This window comes from Vespula pensylvanica, chromosome 6, assembly GCF_014466175.1.
Source record: "Vespula pensylvanica isolate Volc-1 chromosome 6, ASM1446617v1, whole genome shotgun sequence".
NCBI lineage: Eukaryota > Metazoa > Arthropoda > Insecta > Hymenoptera > Vespidae > Vespula > Vespula pensylvanica.
Window position 1 is genome coordinate 6526766 of NC_057690.1, and position 17480 is coordinate 6544245.

The window sequence follows — 17480 nt, forward strand, 5'->3', positions numbered from 1 at the left end:
CGAACGATAATATCTCGCCGTTAATGTTTCGGAAACACAGCATCGTACTCGTATGTGGTAACATGAACGTATTCACATACCTATATATTATCAATAAGATATCATGTATAAATAAGAAATCATCGAAAATGTTTGGTATATACTACACTAATAGGATACGAATTTCTAGAGTGAAATCGTTTCAAAGCTCACAACTTTCCATTTCCCGCACCCTCGTCTTCAAAGAGTAACATCGATCCAAGTCTGTAATGAAATGTCATCAAAGATTCATGGTCTTTCCATTAGGAACATACTAATTATTTTAACTTGCGTCGCGTCGTTCGCGATTCGATCATTGCGGCAAAATTGAGTTACTTCGTCGTCTTCTTTGGTGTATTTGTGATGTTTTAAAAAACACTCATTACAGACTTATAAATATATATAAGATGGATCAAATTCTTATATTAATTAAAACAGTAAACGATCGAAAATTAATTCAATAGATAAATAATTAAAAGAAAGTATATGTAAGATGACAGACAAATAAGAATTAATTGCATTGAAGTTGAGAAAAAATTGATACGGGAATGTATTAGCTTAAAATAACTCTCCTGTTAAGGATATAAAAGATACATCGAAGGGATGTCGTTAAATTTTATTCCCTATGAATGATACTGCTAGCAACAATTTAACTATCGACAGAGCTATCGTTAAAACATATAAACGTTACGGTGTCTGTTGAGGTGGGAGTAGTAGAGGGTCCAAGAACACCTCGCGGTTTTAGACAATGCACTCGAGCGAAAAGGTGGCGTGCCTTAAGCTCGTTAGAGTTACACGGCCAGTGCTAAAGGCACCAGCAGAGGAGGATGCGGACTTGTCAACACTCAACCGACTGAATTCGCTAACGTGTTGAACCTAGTCGGACGCCTCGAGCACAAGCCACAATCTAATCGTGGCACGCCGCATTCGCAACTTCCCGTTTTGCGAAGGCACCCCTATGACACTACCCTCTTTTTCCAGCTTTTTATACTCCTTTTCTGGGAATACATGTATATCTATTTTATATATTTAAAACATCTTTCAGGACACGTTCAATTCCGAAGTCGTTTTTGTGTCCTTTGGAGTCTAATTGAATTTAGTAATGTACGTACTTTTATATAGATTTCATTTTAATATTTCCAATAAGCAAGATTCCTCTTTAGCTTCACTTTTTAACGAAGCGATAAGTTTCGATCCATTCGCGTCGATCGTATTTTCCTATATTTTCTTTCTCTTTTCCTCTCTTTCTCTGTTTCTCTCCCTCTTTCTCTCCCTCTCGCTCTCTCTCTCTCTCTCTCTTTCTCTCTTTCTATCTCTTCCTCTCTCTTTCTCGCTGTCGCGCTCTCCGATTTTGGTGAAGAGTCGCGATGGAGTACGAATTGGACTTGCTTCGATCGCGCTAACACGCCGAGGCTTTTAATCGCTTCGAAATGATTTTTGTGGTCCTACCGTTTTGATAAAATAATAAGCACGGTCGGATAGGTTTGGAGCGAAGTGGTCGCGGTCAGTTTTAATTTGATTGACCTCCATAGGACGCGATCTATAATATTCCAACGTCGAAATTTACACGGCGGTGGTTAAGCTCCGCGCATATCACCTACGTATAGCTTAGGTATCGATGTTTTAAATCGCTAGCGAGAGCGACTATTGTTTTGTGTTATTTCTCTAAATTCAAATACATTTTTTCCCACTGTACTTAATAAGGAGACATTTGAAAAGATTTTATTTATTTTATTTCACAATACATTTCTATGATTATAATTCTATTGACGCATGCATACATATGGACACATGGGATTTCTAATTTTTTATTCTTATTCCCAAGAAAGAAATTTTAAAAATACATTAAAAATATTATAAAAAAAATAATGGCATATCTAACATTTAGTCGTGTATATTTTTGTTATATGACCCAGTTGTTCCGGCGTTTCTTACATTTTTGTAAGTATCTTATCGAGAAAGAGAGAATGACGCACCCTGGTTCATAACAGCGCCGAGGGCAGAAGGTAGATCATCTTCAGATGATCATCTGCTTCGCTCACTGTAATATCTAGGCGGCTATCGTGCAGCACTATAGCTAGTAGACGAAGGCGGAGTCTACTTTCCCCTTTCTCGCTACTCCCACCCCACTCTCACCGACTCTACCGTAGGTAACATAGCATTAGGTAAGCTTTTCGTTTTATTGATTTTTCGAAAAAGCGCGTGCGCGCCCGGAGTCGCGCTCTCCGCACTATCGCCTACGAGCTGCATCGTCGTCGTGAAAAGCGCACCCCCTCCCATCTTCGTCTCTTTCTCTCCTTCCAGGACTCCTATCTGGTTGCGCAAAACACCCTGTCTCTCTCTCTTTCCCTCTTTCCCTCTCTTTCTCTCACACATTTTACTTCCCCTTCAACCAGTAGAGTGCTTCACGCGCGTCGATGTTCGCTTTTCCCGCGAAAGAAGTTAAAAATTTTTCACGATTTCAAACTCGTTTCTTCTCTCCCTCTTTCTTAGGAGTTCCTATCTACAAGGGAAAAGAAAAAAGAACGATTTTTTTCTGCTTTTATGATTATGTGCTTTTTCTTTATTTTTTCTTTAAATTTTACAATGACTTTTATTTCTCCATACAATTTCAGATAAATTAGAATAAATTGAAATGAAAAAAAATATTTTATTCTTTTTTAGATATAATGACAGTTAGGGTATTATTAGGTTTGGAATTTTTCAACCAAGTTATATCTTCTTCTCTTGTGTTGAATATTAAGGATAAGAAATGACACATACACTTTTGTACTGAAAAAATCCCGATTTTATTATAGACATGTTTTATATTCAGCAAATTTCGATAACGAGATGCTAGCATAGCAAGCGATATTGAAAAACCTGGCTTGCTTCAACCTCTTTTGAGTTAAGCGAAATTTAAGCATCGAAAATGAACGATAATGATTAATTCAAAATCGTGCGTGAGACATAGCAATTGTAACAATAACAATTAAGCTAGACTAAGCGTGTATGATTGAATTTCGTAAAATTCTCTTAAAGAACGAATGTTTATTTCGAGCGATTTTATTTTACAATTTTTTTGACGAATAATATTTCTAAATATGTTTCTCATTTTATCAGTTTGACGGCTTTCGTGTCTTTTTATCCATTCCTCCGATATCTTAAAGAATGCTCATCAAAGAAATACACGTTCCTCAGGAAGATCATAGAGAAGTGATCGATATTGGGAATGCTTCGATTTCAAGCATTGATAGGAAGAGGAAGAGAGCGAGAGAGATAAAGAGGAGAAGCAGTACGTCATTACGAAACGAGGGAGAACGAATCCTTGGCCGCCGGCAACGAACATTCATTATTACTCGGCACGAAACGCTAGCTCGTCCAGCAGCCTCCTCTCCTCTCACCCGTTCAACTACCCCTCGTACACCTCTTCGAACTCAACGCACCACCGTCATCCCACTCCGTCATTCTCTCCTCTCCACCCTCTGCTTTTCTCTCTCTCTCTCTCTCTCTTTCTCTCTCTCTCTCCTTGTCTTCCTCGCACACCGTCTCATTTCGTCATCGCGTATCGCTGCCTCGCCCGGACGACTAGACCGCTCTGCCATTGGTCGACACTGCCGGCCGTGTTTTCCGAAATCATCGGCCATCCCGCGCGCGTACACGGAGCACAGCAGAATGCACGTGCACGCTTAGGAAGAGAGCGAGATAATAGTAGTGGTGGAAAAGGGATGATGAGAAGTAGGAGGTGGGAGGGGTGGGAGAGGTTGAAGCTCTCGATGAGTATGCAAGAGGCGTACGCACGTATACACACACACGCACACGCACAAACATACATAATCGCACATACACGCGCACAAATTCTCTCTCTCTCTTTCCCTCTCTCCCTCTCTCCCTCTCCCTTTCGCTCTTTCTCGCTCGCTCGCCCTCTTTCTCTTTCTCTCTCGTTGTGAGCTCGTAGTTTCGCCATCGTCATCAATCATCGAATGCCACCGGCAGCGTCGACATTTTCCGCGAAAAGCACACGCACGCACGCACGATCCGAAAGAGGCCACCTCTCTCTCGAGCTTCCTCTTGTTTCCTCTTTCTATGCAATGTGCGGATGTGTACGTGTTGCTATGTAAGTGTAACCCTTTCGTTCCTCCGGTCCCTTAATTTCAAGGTCACGTGGAAAGGCGCACGCAAACATGAAGATTAAGAAGAAAGGACTCGAGTTTTTTGCTTTTCGACAAGAAGAGCGAGAAAGATCTGCGAGGTGGTTACCGCGGCGCGTAAAAACGCAGAACTGAATTCGCGAGTCCGTACCCACCAGGCACATAGAGGGGTACGGCCGCGGCAACGTATGATTGGCAACAATCGGCACTCTGATCGAACGTTTGTTTCAGAACACATATGCATTCGTCTTTCTCCTGCAAACGTACCGGCCACTCGCTCCTTCCTTTTCGCACTCTCTTCCTCTTTCTCTTTCTATCTTTCTCTCCCTTTCTCTTTTCATTCTATCTAGCAACGGCAACCTGGCCTGCTCTCACTTCTTTCCCCTTTCCTCTCACTCTAGTTCTATCCTTCTCCATTTCTCTCTCCCTCTCCCTCTCTCTCTCTCTCTTTCGATGAATCTCTCTTCACACTCCTCTCTCTCCTCTTTCCTTCTCTTCCCTCTCGATCAAACTTCCCACTCTTTCATTCTCTCTCTCTCTCTCTCTCTCTCTCTCTGTGTCTGTTTTTCTCTCTCTTCCTGTACCTATCTCTATCTGTCTTTCACACATACACGACTATCTTTTCTACCCCTGTTTCACTCTCGCAGCTTCCCATTGGATTCTCTCTCTCTCTCTCTCTCTCTCTCTCTCTTTTTGCTTTGCATTCTTTCTCTCTCCCTCTTATCTTCAGCCGCGCCTCGCTTTTTCATCTCCCCTCTCTCTCTCTCTCCCTTTCATTCCTCCTCCCACCACCGATCCTCCCGATGTTTATGTATCGTCAGAGCTATGCGGCGACGTATATTACGTAGGGAGGTTTTTGTGTATGTGAGAGTTGCATATTCTATACATGTTTTTCTTTCTCTCTCTCCCTCTCCCTCTCCCTCCTCTCACTCTCTCTCTTTCTCTCTTTCAGGGATACATGAAAGGTTGGTAGAGTCATGTAGTCGTTAGGCCCTGTGTGTATACGTGCGCGTGCTCGCGAATAATTTTGTTACCCGTGTATCTACCGACGAAAAAATGGACGAGTGTGTCGTTCCACGGCTGTCACCGTTCGCGCCGGAAACCACGTGTAAATACACACCATGGCTAGCATTAGTCTCGAACGGCGCAAGCGTGCATGTTGCAGTAGGTCAGTGGAGGAGATTCTTTCCTTTCTTCTCATTATCTTTTTTTTTATAGAGTCTTACGTAATAGTTATGCAAGTTTTATCAGCAAGATGTCAGTCGCGTTGAAATAATGTCATACTGTAATGTAAGGATTCATAGTATTATACTAGGAAAAAAGTTGTGTCTCTTTCTTTTCATTTTTATAATAATTCCAGAAGACATTTTTCTCTCCAGGAGAATAAATCGAGCATCAACCGATGTCAGGCATAGTCCATAATATTACGTATTTTACTACTTGAGGATAGGAAACCGTCATCGACCTCGTCACTCGTCGAATTTTAGAGTTGGAATTAATTCTTTGAGAATGGCAAATGCACGTTTTTTTCCATGTTATATGTTTTAACGATAATAAAGTTATTTATATAAGAATTAGTATAATACGAATAAGTAAATGTATAAAGAGGTATTTGTACTCTCTATCAGACATGTAATATATCACGAGATATACAGTGCAAAAGGTTAGGTCAGTGACATTATTGATTCGGTCTTAGGACACGTACGTCACCTACCTGTGGAAGCTCTCTACGCGGGAGCTTGCACGCTTTACGAGTCCTGGGAGGTCGTTCGTTCGCGCAATTTTTACCGGAGAACGCGAGCTTTCAACGCGGCGAGTGCAACGACAATGAGTCGCATATCTGTCAGCTACCCTGAAAGTTTCTCTTTAGAAAAAAGTGGGGGTTGTCTAAGGAGCGCGAGGACTCTTTCTTTTTTTTTTTCCTTATCAACCTTTTCCACGAGAGTGGCGACGCCCGCGTTTTATTTGTGAATTCGTTGAGGATTCTTCGTGATCGGTAAGGTAGCTTTCTGAGTAGACCGACCGAGTCGGTAAGGATACCACAGTAGTGAAAACTAGGATCATATGATTCGTTCATCGACGATGTGGATCGTGGGAAAGGTGATTTACCAGCGCGAGTTTCAATTTATTGGAATTTGAGAGCCGTTTAATTGCTCGAAACGAGTCGCGGTTAATTTCTTGGGTGAGCCAAGCGACGCCGCAAAAATATTCTCCTGGCGTTTCGTGGAGAGAAACTGGAAACGCCAATTATTCGAACCTTTTTCTCTTTCTCTCTCTTTCTCTCTCGATCTATAACACCCTCACAACCCACCCCCTTTCTACTCTTTCGAGCTATTCTATTACCGCTTCTGCGTCCGAGACAAACCACACGTCGATTTTAAAAGCGTTCAACGCCGTCGCGACGATTAAAGCGAACGGTGAGCCGCGTGCATTTTTTACGAGCTTACTGGGGAACAAGCGCGGCCACGAGCCATTATCATCGAATTTCGCTTCGCCGAGGCGCATTATCGTTATGAGCTGCGTCAGCATCGCACCACGATCGCTGATTCGACGGCGGCTCGTGAGGGGAAAAGAGAAATAAGCTAACGCTCGATTTTTGATGAAGAAAAAGAAAAGAAAGAGGAAATAAAAATAATTAACTCTTTCGATCCGATATCAGTCGAATGAGTGTATGAAGTCAACTGATCTAAGTCGGAGAATAGAAGAGACAAAGAGGAGAATGGATTATGAAGGAGGTCGTTTATCGCACGACGACGAGTTTCAGGATGGATAGGCGTTATTTCGTGGTGGGAGATGAATCGGGGTGGTTCGATGGGAGACAAGGATCGTTGCCGTGAATATTGTCACGAATCGGTCCTCTTCGTCTCCTCTTCTTTCCCTTTTTTTCTGCTCGTTTCTATACCGACACCGATTCCTAGGTATATGCGAGAATAAATCGTATCGACTCACGGATGTCACATATTTACGCTTTCACTGTCGAATCTGTCGGACGCATCGATGGCTTCAAATTGATCAAAAACGAGAAAAAAAAGGAAGAAAAAAAAAATAAAAACAGAGTAAGCGTCGTTCTTCTGATTCGCGTCGAGTGTCAATGTGTTTCGTGGACGATTTTTGTATCTAGGCCGGTGATCATTAAGCTTCTGAGAGATCGATTTATATCTTTTATCATGGATAGTAAATATCATTTTCTTATTGTATATCCGAGAACAGTATTTTTTATCTATAATAATACTTTTTCTTTTATAAAAAAGCCAATATGATATTTATCGGCTTGTCATTATCATACTATCATTATCATTCTTTCATTAAGAACTCGAATGTCTGAAGCATTTGAGGAGTTAGCGTCAATATGACGAGAATCCAATAGCTATACTTTGTTTCTAGAATAGGTATTTGGCTATCTTCCTCTATGTCCCATAAAACCGACATGGAAAATCATCTCTTAGGATGAAATGATGCGTGGGTAAAACGTAAAACGTTAGGACGTAAAACTGTCTCCTTCCATTGTTATCTCTCTTTTTCTTCTCCTCCTCTTTTGCTCGTCCTTCTATCTCGACAACGGAAATGCAGAATCTAAAGGTAGTACTTCTGGTACCATGGTGACGAAGGAGGGTCCTAACGTGTCGCAGAAACATGGGAAGCACATGGGTTAAGATCGACCGGACGGTAATCGTGAGTAAGAGCTTCGAACCGTCCTTCGAACTTAAATTTGTCTGAAAAATTTCTTGATTTTTATATTCTATTATAATAGCGATATTCTATCATTTTTATAAATTTTGTTTTATACTTTATTTTTTATATATGAAGTTAAATTGTATAACGTTATCTTTACACACACACACACACACACATAATAACGCATGTAATGCCATACACACGTATATATATATATAAACATCTATAATAAAATTTAATGAAATTAGAATTTATAAAAGCTGTTTTATTCGAAACAGATACATTTGTCGTATGTAACATACATTCAGCAAAAGAGTATGTATTTATGGCATTGTGAAAAATAAGAGCTACGTCTTGAATGGATCGTGCATGGCATGTAGCTTTCACTAGTCGATCTTCACGATGTAGACATCGTATAACACAGAATTGCACTTTCTCGATTGAGTGTCGGTCCAAGTGCAAGCACTTTATTCTCTTACCTTCTTCCGTTTCTTTTTCCGAATGCATCCTTTATTATCTAAATGTGATTTCTTTGCTAACTTACGGACATAGAATCATGGGTAAATCGAGAAAGATATATAAATCGTGAATCTTTATCCGGCCGTAATATTTCACCATCGCCAAAGTTCAAGCAATGGAAGGACACAATCCTCGCGCCTGATTAAACAGCACGCTAATTCGGCAAACTCATACATCCTGAAGCGAACGCACGGTAAACTGACGTCGTGTAAACAGGACACCCGTTGTATCCTACGAAAATATTGATTGGCGGTGGAGTTCTGCAGACATGCCTCTGATTCCTTTGTACGTGTGACAAATAATTGTGGTTCCTGCTGTTCCCGATCGATATCCAGTGTGCGAGAGATCGGAGATTGAATTTTATCATGGGATTTTGTGCGAGCTTTCGAAAAAATAATGAAACTATCACGCGCGATCGCCTTCCGATACTACGTAATTTAGTTCGATGAGCTTCGACTTATGTTAAAGCGATTATACGAATGTAGGAAAGGGATAATGCATAACAGAAAGACTACAAAAATGATGAAATTTATTTATATAACGTAGTTACAAAATAATAATAATTGTCAACACTTTCTTATGTGGCAGGCTTATAGGACGGTCCATACTACTAGATAAGTCTGAACGTCGGCTAATTTATATTACTCATCTTACTTACTCGGCTTACGTTACTTTGTCAAACTAGATATTGACGGCTATTACTTGGCTTATTAGATAACGAAGTATATTATTTATCTAATCATAAATGTATTTACGCTATTAACTCCTTATCGAAGAAATTAAAGATCAGGGAAGATATAGCTGGACTACCATACAAAGTAAAATTAACCAAGAACGGAGTGACGTTATCGCGAGATCCACGGACCCTTCCCGTAATCGTCGTTCTCGTTAGACGTTTCTTGTCCGTCGAACGAGCACGTGTACGGGATACTATAACGAAAACCCTAATGTTTTCCGTCGCAACATCCCCAGCCACGATGGAGAAGCAAAAAGAAGGGTTCGAGGTAGTAAGAGGAGGAGGAGGAAGAGGAGGAGGAGGAGGAAGAGGGGGAGGAGGAGGGGAGGTGATGAAGGAGGTGGGAAGCATTTTTTCCTCTCGCATGAGAAACGGAATGATCAGAGGGGTTTCCCTCGAGTGCCGCACGGAAGGACGTTGGGTTTCTAGGCTGGCCGTGTAACGTGTAACGTAACCCACTGCTACAATAGCCAGACGCGTGCTGGTGATGGTAGTGGTTGTGGAGGTGGTGGAGATTATAGTAGTGGTGGTGGTGGCGACGGTGGCGGCGCTATACCCTGGCCCAGGCTCTCTTCTCTCTCATTGATTACGCGAGAAAGAGGGAAAATTCCGGACGGTGCGTATACAACGGCGGAAAGGTAGCGTAGGCGTGGCAACGCGTCCGCGTCGGGACGCCTTATTCGTTGAAAACTTTGCGCAAAAGCACCGCCCCACGCCGATCGCCGTCTCATTTTCTCTGTGTGAGTTCGTTCGTGCAACTTGCCGCTTCGTTCGGACGCCTCGCGCGCATTTAGGAGTGAGCACGAGGAAGGAAAGAAGGCCCCATGAGAGGCTGTTGAGTGTGCGTTAGAGAGAAACCGAGAGAGAAAGAGAATGAGAAAGATAGATAAATGGGGGTAAGTGGGGGTGCACCTACACCGACGGCGCCATCATTCCCCGCCAATTTTTTTCAGATGGTGGCTCCCTCTCGACGCTCGGCACTCGAACCATACCGTTCTTTCACCCTTTGCCTCCCTCATTCTCTCTTTCTCTTTATCGAGACGATATAAGTCTCTTTGTCGAGACACGCCAGGACTCGATTCCATGCTCCTGCCACTTTTTTCGGCAGAAGGGAACTCGGACGGACGACATAGGGCCGTTTCTACTTTCTCTTCCTGGCTTTCCTCCTTTTACTATCCTCGCGCTGCAATTGACGAGTCCATTACCTTTACGTAGGGACAGGAACAAAGTGATCCTGTTCACCTGGTTACACGAACGCTAGTGTCCTTTGGTAGAGAAATGTTTTTTTTTTCATGCGAGAGCATACGTCTCTATAGAACCCACGATTAAAATTATCTTTTTCATTTTATAGCATATTCTGTTCATTTTGTAATTAATCATTTTTAACTATTAACTATATCTTCAACTTATACTTTTACTTATTAAGTCATCGTATTTTAATGTATTCCAATATTTTCTAACAAACTATATTTGTGGACGTATACTTGCATTATACATGAATATAATTAGTTCGTATTCTTATAGTTTACCTTAATGAGTTAAGAAGGTTTTTCGACAAAGATCGAAGGAGAAGCCGATAAAGAGAAAAATACTTGGAAGGGGGATGGAAATAGTAGATCGCGGCGTGTTGCATCGTTCAACGCACGTGTGACGATGTGGAGAACGCATGCGCGTATTGACACGCGCGGATCGAACTCGTTCACGTATTAGTGGAATACGGGTTAGGTAGAATCGGTGCCGTATGGAGCACGTGCGCTGCTCCACGTCGAAGGTATTCACGCGGCACTCTCTCTCTCTCTTTCTCTCCCTCTCTCTCTCTCTCTCTGTATCTCGGGAGGGGGAGGGAAAGTTAATAAGCAGTCGTCGGAAGTGACTGGACACGAAATACACGCGAGTTCGAGAGCTAGAAGGGGCGTGTGTTGAAAAATTAGTCTCCTTACAAAAAAGGCTCATTGAAAGGGAGCGGAAAAGTAGAAGGGGAAGAGATTCTCTGCTGGTACGGGTGGTGAGGGGGTTGAAGAGGGACTATAGGAGGTGGTCTGTCGGTCCTACGGAGATGGAACGCGCATAGAAAGAGTCGAGGGGATGAAAAAGTTACGGGGTGAGCCGGGAAATCGAGCAACGTAAATACGCGGCACGTTGCTATGCGCCGTAAGCACCCGCCCAGTCGACCCTCTTTACAAAGGGTGATCCGAAAGTAAGGTACGTGATACCGCCAAGTAAAAGGGAACGAATGAATAAATTAAGCCTCCGCCCGAGCGCCCAAGCGGAAGGGTCGCATGCACTGTCTCTTTCTCTTTCACTTTACTCCCACCCTTCTGTGAGAGTTACCATCACGACCGCCATTTTGGAGAACTTGGATCTTCAGCTAAAATAGACGAAGGTAATGGGTTCCGTTCGGTAGGAAGCGTCTATCAAGAATTTTCCTTCTTTTTTATGCACAACCGACACTCCAAAGTAACTCATTACATTTCGTTTTTTAATTTATCCAACGTTCAACATTTGATGCTCCGAGAAAAGATCTTTAACTTTTTCTATGAAAGAATTTAAAAGGGAATCACGTCGATAAAACCCCTATGAATATTCGTGACTCTTACATAGCTGCAGGCTCGCATCTATCCCAATAATACTGATTCGATCGGCGATGCGAGTTGTCATGAATTCGAAATGGTAAATAGCAATAATTAAATCGGAAGTCGACCGAATTCCGCGCGCTACGCCGATGAATTCGACGTAATCGCCGACAGATTAACCAATAGCGTCGCTAATCACTGACTGGCACGACGGCACTGCACGCTAGTTTCGTTTTAGTAATAAATCGTAGTGATGTGTACTAAACGATAGGTTTTGGTAGAATTAAAAGGAAGTTTTGTTTTTACATGCAAGTATAATAATATTTAAGATAGTCTTGAAATTGCATTCATTCGATGATATATTGTAATATACTTAATAACTAAAAGGATCTCTGAATTTGTAATTAATTTTATGTTTGGATGATTTTAATGACGTCCGGCAGACTTAACATTTCATTCCTATCGAAAATACTCGTTCGAAGTTAAACCATTCGCATGATAAAACAAAAGCGTGCGATTCGTGCTTGTATTCATAATAAACGGTTGGGAACCGAAGGACAGAATTGTAGGGTCCTGGAAATTGGGGGAGGGAGAAATAGGGAGGAAGGAGGAGGAGGAGAAGAGAGTCGAGCCGCGAGGAGAGAAGGAAGGAGAATGACGAAGAGAACAACGACGAGGAGGAGAAAGATTCGTTTAATATCCAATTTCCGAGACGTCAATCCCTTAACAAATTACCAGCCATCTGTACCAACCTAAAGTCTATCTAACTTTCTATCTTTCTTTTCTGATCGCAGAAGGATGAGATTCCACGTTGTTATCATTGATATCAATTTAAAATTTGCATCTTGCGTTAGCGTTGCCCTTTGACGAGCTCATAAATGTCTTCGGTATTTGGCGTGGATAAAGAATCTAGTTCTCGTAGTTGGACCGTTTCATTTGCTGACTTATTATTGCCTCTGTGAAAAGAAATAAAAACGATAATCAGTTTCTAATATTAAATTACTTCTATGTTTATTTTAAGATGAGATGCAATTATTTTTATTCGAGTTTTTAAGAAAATGTAGATCTTACTTCCAATCTCATATTCGTTCGTCTTTTTCGTTCTATCATCGACATTTGTCGGTTAGTATAGCTTGATAATAAAAAAAAAAAAGATTTTCATCGTACATTGAGGTACCGTCTCTACTCTGGTAAGTAAATTTTTAGTGGAAACGCATCATCCGAGGAACCGTCCATTATGCTCGATGTGAAGTGGAGGTATTTCGAGTACTCTATTCGCTTTCCTCTCTCTCTCCCTATGCTATTTAACTAAATACATTTCAGGAGGCTTTTATCTAAAGAATTATGAACGTGCCTGGAGAATTATATGGACTCACAAATGTCAAAGAGAATGATCGGAGAGAGTCCGAATTTAGGAAAGTCAAAAATCTTAATTAGGAATTTAATCTGCAGATAAAGTTATTTAATATTTTCGAGAGGTACTATGTAAAGTACGCATCATACTTTCACTTTTTCTCGCTTTACCATCATGTAACGAGCATTAAATTTTCATTCTCAAGTGGATTCTTTTGAGGATTGAAATTTTTGAGCGACGAATTCGTTCACGTTCTCCACGCAAGATTATTTTCCTAGAACGATAGAAGGATAGAGAAGAGCAGAGGAAACGTGCGAAAAAAATTACTCCAAGGATTTCAGGGAAGCGGCTTTGGATATAATCTTCGACAAAAACTTCGATCTAGTTATGCCTTTTTTTTTCTTTTTCTCTCTTATGAAGAAGGGTTGAGAGAGAGAAAGAGAGAGAGAGAGAGAGAGAGAGAGAGAGAGAGAGAGAGAGATAGAGAGATAAAATGCATCGTGAGCTTTAGGGACGCTCTCTCTTATGGATATCTGTGAAACGGTCACTGATGGTAGGAAAAGTCGTCGTCCGGTGATAGCGAGCTCATTTGTTCGTAGGGACGTGCTTGCGAAGTAAAACTGTTGAAAAATGATATCCGAACGCTTGGGGGATCGAGTGAGGGAGAAAAATGTAAGAGTGAGGGAGCGAGTGAGAGAGAGAGAGAGAGAGAGAGAGAGAGAGAGAGATAAAAAAGAGGATGCATGAGAGAGAGAAAAAGAGAGAAAGAGAGAGGAAGAGGTGCAGACTCGGCCTCCTCATGGCCGTTAGAACGCGTTACCATCCATGTTCTCTCGTACCTTTTGGCCCTTCCCCTTTTCCATGCCGTACTTTTGCAATCTCATGTCGCATAGGATAGGAAATTCTATCCGTGGATTTTTCGTTCTTTCGTTTGCAGTAGCCGAACGTTAAAACGTGGATACCATTATTAAATGGCTTATAGCGTACGGGTTTAAATATTTTTCAGGAATATTTCAGTAAAGAATTCAACGTTTATCGTAAATATTCACACTTCTTTCTAAGAGATCTCTTGCATTTCTTATAGCACATCCATTAGATACTTAAAAGAGTTTATATGTGAAAGAAGAAGTATCCGACATTGTTGGCTGTACCTTAGTAACATTGCCCGGAACATCGTTAACAGGACGGGTACACATTAATACCTCAAAGTACACCTCCTCCGTTTGGATGTAACAGAAATGGAAACCAGAAGCCCCCGTACACAGAATTCGCTTTGTACTTGGAAGACTCTTGATCGTCAAAAGCATTCTTTCGAGCGTGTAGAGAAAGGACCGTGGTAGGAGGATGCGTTGAGACTGAGGAGGATAAAGAGCGAGAGGCTGGGAAGAGGAACCGAGAAAAAAGAGAGAAAGATAGATAGATAGGTAGAGAGAGAAAAAGAGAGAGAGAGAGACATAGGAAGAAAGAGACGGAAGAATCTCTGGTAAAAAGAGCCGGACGAAGGTTAGATTAATGGTTGAGAAATGCAAATTGTCCGGTAACCCCGTAGACCGGCTGGGTGGCTGGATAACGCCGTCTCTCGGCCGCTTAGCAACCAGCAAAAACCCCTTAGAAATATATCGTAGGTCATTTCCCTTGCTAAACTCGAGGGAAAAAAAATGAGCGGGCATGGCTCTTGCTCGGCGTTCCAGACTGCAAGCTTTCCAGCTTTGGCATTCTAGCTTCGTAGCAGGTCCCGGTGGTAGCGACGAGGACGTTCAGAAAAGAGTACCAAACACGTATTCGGGAGCCAACAACTTTTTCACGCTATGAATCGTGTGCCTTCTCGCGAATTCAGCGCTGAAGCTACGGAATGGAAAAATGGCCGCGAATTTGTTTCGACCACTAGTGAGGGAGAAGAAGTGTTAAAGGGTGAGAGAGACTGAGAGGTAGAGGGAGTGGAACCTAAGGATGGGATTCGTGCGTTGCGGACAAAGAGGGTCGGATTGTCTAGGGTGGTTTATAGTTCAGTTTGGAGGGAGAAGGATTGAGGCTGGCCGACTTATCGATTAGGCTCGATCCATTTTGTTAAAATTCATTTCTCAGTTTTATATGATTTTCATTATTTACGATTGATATTCTGGTCCCATGTGTCGCATGTATAAGTCATCTGAAATTATAATTATGATTTGGTTGATTCATGTTTTGTTTATTCGTTTTAATCATTAGCGTTGATGAATCTTGAGTAACTTACCTGCGGTATATGCAATATATATATATATATATATATATATATATATATATATATATAGTTTACTTTTTGCTTACTTGATGCTTATTATTCTCATGTATTTCTATGGAAGGTATTTGCTTTGATCTTGAATCAGCTGAGAGAATGTTGGATTATGGAAAGTGGTCTCAATACTTCTAGGTCGGGATTAATCGGATCGATCGATTGAGTAAAGAGAATTTTTATTAATAAATGTACGCCCTGGAGCTTTCTTTTTTTTTTTCAAATGGAACTGGGTTTAAATCAGCTCGATGAGAAACATTTATATGAAATTGAATATTTTTTTTTGTTTCATTATGTGATCTGATATCATTAATGATATAGATCAATAGAAATGTTGAATTTTTTAATGATTATAGAAACGTGAAAATCGATGAGATCATAGAAGAATTAAGTTTTTAGAAAGAAATTATTCGCGTTAAGAAACTCATGTTTGCCATTTCAGTTGCCTATCTTAATTCATTTTAACATTCATTAAAGATTATTGCTAATATTATAGATATAAAATGAATTTAAACAGCCAATGTAAATTTGTTCATTCACTTTTTTGTAAAACTATTCCGCGAAAGATCGCAGCGTTGGCGAGGGAGAAAGGTATATTGACTTATACCACTTACGTGTAGACGAAAGTACAAGCGCAACGAAAGTTATTGATTTTTATCACTGCTTCTCCACGCGTTACAATAGTATATTTCTCGTGGTAAACACTGTACGGATATATCAAACAAACGAGCGGCTGATCGTTAACAAAAATGCTTCTGCTCTGCAAAAATCTGCATATAGAAAATAGAAATAAGAATAAAAACGAAGGAATTTTTTCGCAACACTTGTTAAAAAGCGAACAGAAAACTTTTAATGAATAATCGATTAACGATAAGATCCGTAAGAAAATGAAGGAGTTTAATGTGAAAGAATTTATCAAGCAGAGAATGAGTAGTGAAATCCGTAAATCATAAGCGAGCCAAGGTCTCTTGATTGCGTCACGAAAGGACGCAACTCGGGGTCAACCTGTAGCACCCCTTCGGCAGAGTAGTGGCTATCCATCGACGTCGGCGCGTCTCGATCGTTCGGACATTGTGTCAACCGTGTCACTTTGACTGTATACATCGGCGTATTCTCATCCCACCCGCCATTCCTCCGCATTCACCGATACATTCGTTTCTTTTCGCGTGTATTCGCTTTGGCGTACAAGTTTATTAATCTTTTCCTACCGACCTAGAATTCGATAAAAATCATAAAGTCAATAAAACTTTAAAAGGAATTTTCTTTTCAGCTATTTTATGAAAGCATTATGTAAATTGTCTAATCATAAATATGAAATATTCTATAAAAATATAATGTCTATTAATTTAGTTATTTCAATTACAAGGATAATTGCAATAAAAGAATAGGTCGATCGGAGAAAAATAGTTCATGTAAAATTGGCGATGGTAGTACCAAGGGAGTAACATTTTTGTATAATAATACAGGAAGTAGCGAAAATGGCGAAATGAGAAGTTTCCAGTACCAGTATTTCGCAATTAACGTGCTCCTTAATCCTCCTGGTGAAGGCAAAAATATTTTCCCTGGAAGGCACTACTTCGGCTCGTTCTTTCCTACGGCGGACATTTTGCGAAAGTTGAGCTTACGTCCGGCAAAATGGTATTAACGCCCGGTCGTTGGTTTAAACTTGCTTCGTTCTACTTGCTCGATTGTTAAAAAGACATATAGATATATACATATATTTTACTTTGTAGTTACCTTAAAAAGTACAATTTATTGTCTATTAGTTAACGTAGAAAATAATGTTGCTTCAATGAGAATGGGAGTATAACTAAAAAAGTAAAAAAAAAGAAAATAAAATAGATTATACGACGAGTACAAATAAAGTTCCGTTATTTCAGACGATTAAATTGCGAATATTTCTAGCAATAGTATCTTATCGATAACGTCAGCGCGTCCATAACACGCGCTGACCAACCGCATAAATCTCTCTGGGTTGTTCTTGAAAATGGGAGTCATAGGAGAGTAATAAAAAAGTCGAGGGAAACGAGGCTTCTCCGAGGCGAAAGTACGAAGGGAAATGAAGAAAAAAGGTTGGGAGGACGAGAAGTGGGATACACTTATTTTCATTCTCAGTCGGAAGAGAAAGAGGAGAAGAGAGAGAGAAAGAGGAGAACAGAGAAAGAAAGAGGAGAACAAAGAGAGAGAGAGAGAGAGAGAGAGA